Raw genomic sequence first — 5147 nt, 5'->3', positions numbered from 1 at the left:
GGCGCGGAGGGCTGCGCGCGGGCCAGGCGGGCCGGTGCGGGCGAGGCGGCGGGGATGTGGGCGCACGTCCACATGGCAGCCCCTGGTTGGACGGCGGTGATGTCCGGCCGGATCGGACAATGTCCGGCGCGGCGCGGTGGCTTTTTCTAGGGTTTCGAAGATCCGCGAAATTCCGGAAGGACCTATATATAGGCATAGAGGGAGCTAGGAGAGTCCAAATGAGGTGCGGTTTTCGGCCACGCGATCATGATCGAACGATCTAGATGATGGAGCGGAGTTAGGTGGGTTTCGGCCAAATTGGAGGGGTGTTGGGCTGCAACACACATGAGGCCTTTTCGGTCCCTCGGTTAACCGTTGGAGTATCAAACGAAGTCCAAATGATACGAAACTTGACAGGCGGTCTACCGGTAGTAAAGCAAGGCCGCATGGAAAGTCTCGGTCCAATCCGGAAATGTTTAATCCCCACACACGAAAGAAAGATAGAATTGACCAACGGAGGAGAACGAAGCGCTGGAATGCAAAACGGACAACGGGGAAAATGCTCGAATGCATGAGACGAACACGTATGCAAATGCAATGCACATGATGACATGATATGAGATGCATGACAACGATAACAACACACAGAGACAAAAACCCGAACCCGAAAAATAAATTAACTTAACGCCGGAAACGGCAAGAGTTGGAGTACAAATTGGGAAAGTTATATCCGGGGTGTTACAACACTCCACCACTACGAAAGGATCTCGTCCCGAGATCTAGGACTGAAAGAACGCCGGGTACTCAGAACGGAGGTGATCCTCGCGTTCCCAGGTAGCTTGACGGTCGGAATGGTGTGACCACTTGACTTTGAGAAATTTGATTGACTTGTTGCGAGTCTTGCGTTCAGTCTCTTCAAGAATAGAAACTGGGTGCTCACGATAAGAGAGATCTTCTTGGAGCTCAATGTCCTCGAAGTTGACGGTACGGTCAGGAGTCTTGAAGCACTTTCGGAGCTGAGAGACATGGAACACGTCATGAACATTTGCAAAGTTTGAAGGAAGCTCGAGTTGATAGGCGAGGTCGCCTCTATGGTTGACAATCTTGAAAGGTCCCACGTATCTGGGGGCAAGCTTCCCTTTGATACTGAAGCGACGAGTACCTTTCATAGGAGAGACGCGGAGGTAAACATGATCTCCGATCTCGAAAGCCAAATCATGGTGCTTACTATCATAGTAGCTCTTCTGGCGGGATTGGGCTGCTTTGAGGTTATCACGAATGACTTTGCACATTTCTTCTGCCTCTGTGATTAAGTCATTACCCAAAAGCTGACGTTCACTGGTTTCAGACCAGTTGAGAGGGGTACGGCACTTCCTGCCATACAGAATTTCAAAAGGGGCCTTGCTCGAACTTGCTTGAAAACTGTTGTTGTAGGATAATTCAGCATAAGGAAGACAATCCTCCCACTTCATGTCGAAGGAGATCACACAAGCCCTGAGCATATCTTCAAGAATCTGGTTGACGCGCTCGACTTGACCGCTAGTTTGAGGATGGAAAGCTGTGCTGAAGCGGATGTTAGTGCCCATGGCCTTCCGAAAAGAATCCCAAAACTTCGAGGTAAAGATGTTGCCACGGTCTGAAGAGATCACTTGTGGAATACCGTGCAGAGAGACAATTCGAGAGGTATAGAGTTCCGCCAATTGAGCTGCAATGATCGACTCTTTGATAGGCAGAAAGTGAGCCACTTTGGTGAGTTTGTCGATGACAACGAATATAGCATCATTGCCACGCTTGGACTTTGGAAACCCAGTCACGAAGTCCATTTCAATGTGGTCAAACTTCCATTCTGGAATGGCAAGAGGTTGGAGGAGACCAGCTGGCCTTTGGTGTTCTACCTTCACTCTTCTACAGACATCACATTCATTCACGAATTGAGCGATCTCGCGCTTCATTCGAGTCCACCAATAAGCTTGCTTAAGGTCCTGATACATCTTCGTGCTCCCAGGGTGGATGGAGAGGAGAGAATTGTGAGCCTCGTTCATGATCACTTTACGGAGGTCACCTTTGGGTACAACAATACGATCCTCGAAGAAGAGAGTGTCCTTGTCATCAAGGAGGTAGCACTTGTACTTGGACTGACTCTTGGCAATCCCAATCTTCACCTTTTTCACCATAGCATCAAGAAGCTGGGCTTGGTGAATCTGGTCTTCCATGGTAGGAGAGACTTGAAGGTTGGCGAGGAAACCTTGAGGAACAATTTGCAGATTAAGTTTGCGGAAAGCTTCACAAAGCTCGGGTTGATAAGGCTTGAGAATCAGACTGTTGCAGTAAGCTTTCCTGCTGAATGCGTCAGCAATCACATTGGCCTTGCCTGGAGTACACTTGATACTCGGATTATACTCTTGAATCATTTCGACCCATCGAGTTTGCCTGAGGTTGAGATTAGGCCGAGTGAAGATGTACTTGAGACTCTTGTGATCAGTGAAAATGTCCACTTTTCTTCCCAATAGAAGGTTTCTCCAAGTCAAAAGAGCATGCACAACTGCCGCCAACTCGAGATCATGAGTGGGGTAGTTCTTCTCATTAGGCTTCAACTGGCGAGATGTATAAGCAACAACTTTCTTCTCTTGCATCAATACTGCGCCAAGACCTTGGAGAGAGGCATCAGAAAAGACCTCGTACGGCTTGGATTCATCAGACGGAGTCAGAACTGGAGCAGTGATCAATTTCTCTTTGAAAGTGTTGAAAGCAATATCACACTCCGGAGACCAAACGTACTTGACGTGCTTCTAGAGAAGATTAGAGAGAGGCTTCGCAATCTTAGAAAAGTTTTCAACGAATCTTCGGCAATAGCTTGCGAGATCGAGGAAGCTACGGAGTTGCTTCACATTCTGAGGAGGTTCCCAATTCACATTGCAGACACCTTCTCAGGATTCACGGCAATGCCCTTAGTAGAGATGATATGGCCAATATAAAGCACCTCATCGAGCCAAAATTCACACTTGGAGAACTTGGCGTAGAACTGATGTTCCCTAAGCTTATCAAGAACCAAACGCAAATGCTTGGCATGATCTTCCTTATTCTTCGAGAAAACTAGAATGTCGTCGAGATAAACCAAAACGAAGTCATTGGTGTAGGCGTTGAAGATGAAGTTCATCATGCGAGAGAACGTCGGAGGAGCATTGACGAGGCCAAAAGACATGACAGTGTATTCATATGAACCAAAGCTTGTCCCGAAAGCCGTCTTGGGGATGTCTTGCTCACGGATACGAATCTGATGATAGCCCATACGGAGATCAAGCTTGGAGAATACTTGAGCACCTTTGAGTTGTTCGAACAGCTCATTGATGTTGGGAAGTGGGTATTTGTTCTTGATGGACTTCTTGTTCACTGGACGGTAATCAACACAAAGTCGGTCCATTCCATCCTTCTTCTTCACAAAAAGAACACCACAACCCCACGGAGAAGAACTAGGCCGGATGAGACCCATTTTCTCTTGAATATTGAGTTGCTTCTTCAGCTCCTTCAACTCTTCAGGTCCGAGCTTGTAAGGACGTTTGCACACAGGTTCCGTACCAGGCTCAAGATCAATAACGAATTCAACTGGCTGGTGCAGAGGCATTCCTAGAAGCTCTTCTGGAAAGATGTCTTGATATTCGTAAATGACTGGAATTTGAGAGATGGCATCCAGTTCACCCTTCTCATTGAGAGAAAACAGACAGATGGTATTATCCCGAGCGGCAAAGACAATTACATCCTCAGACGAATGAGTCAGTTGAATCTGCCTGGCAGCACAATCAAGATGTGCCTTGTGCTTAGAAAGCCAATCCATTCTGAGAATAAGATCAATATCCGAGTTACCAAGAATCACTTGAGAAGAGAGAAACTTATAGGCACCCAAAGTGATTGTAAGATCCGGAACGCAGAAATTAGCTGTCATTTGCTTGCCCGGTGACACAATTTGCAAGTAATTTTGCAAAAACTAATAATCGCACCCATACTTTGATGGAAAAGGTTTGGAAATGAAGCAATGCGATGCACCAGTGTCAAAAAAACTTTTGCAGGAATATCATTAACAGGAAGGTTACCCATGATCACATCTGACGATTCCTCTGCCTGAGCTGCATTCATCAAATTGACCTTGGCATGCTTGGGGTTATGATTGACCACAGTTGTACTTGCCGATCTGACAGGAGGAGGAGGAAGACGCCTCTGGTTGAGACACTTGTTGGCATAGTGACCCTTCTGTTGGCACTTGTTGCACGTGACCTCTGAAAGCGGACGGTGATACGGAGCACTCGATCTTGGAGCTTGAGACGAAGTCTTGTTCTGAAAGGCAGGGTTGGGTGGGTGGGAAGAACCACTGCCACCTTTGCTCTTCTGCTGATACGGCTGACGGAACGGAGGAGGAGGAAGCCAATACTTCTGCTGCTTGGCCACTTGAGTAGAGGAAGAAGAAGTAACATCTCTGACTCGCTTCTTGGAAGCATCACACTTCAACTGAGCGGCCTCTTGCTTCACTGCCATGTTGTAGAATCGTATCTCAACGGCTCGAAGAGGACAAGAGCAAGCTGAATTTCTTCTCTGAGACCCCCCCTGAACTGATTATCATGCTCTTCTCATCAGGGACGTCCTGCTTGGCAAAGCGGGCGAGCTTCTGGAACAACTTGTTGTAGTCATAGACAGACAAAGAGCCTTGCTTCAGGTTGCGGAATTCCTCACGCTTGCTTTCAACCACGCTCTGGGGAATATGATGAGCTCGAAAATATCAATGAAAATCATCCCAAGTGATAACACGTCCACCTCGGGAATCCTTGTACTATTGGAACCATTCTGTAGCTTGATCTTTGAGTTGGAAAGAAGTGAACTTAACAAAGTCCTCAGGCCTGACATTACTGCACTCGAAATGCTTGCACAGATCCACAAGCCAATCATCAGCATCGGTTGCCTCAACACAATTGCTGAAAGTCTTTGGCCCGTTAGCAAGGAACTGGTTGAGTGTAGCAAAGTGATTCTGATTGCTGCCTTGATTCCCTTGGTTGCCTGGATTGCGCTCTTGAAGAATTTGCATGATCAGCTGTGTGTTTGCATTGGTTGCAGCCATCACAGCTTGCCATGCCTCTAGAGGAGGTGGAGGTGGTGGCGGATCAGGATTCGGAGTCATGCGC

This window comes from Triticum aestivum, chromosome 1A (assembly GCF_018294505.1).
Source record: "Triticum aestivum cultivar Chinese Spring chromosome 1A, IWGSC CS RefSeq v2.1, whole genome shotgun sequence".
In the NCBI taxonomy this organism is placed as follows: domain Eukaryota; kingdom Viridiplantae; phylum Streptophyta; class Magnoliopsida; order Poales; family Poaceae; genus Triticum; species Triticum aestivum.
This window is presented reverse-complemented; position numbering follows the sequence as displayed.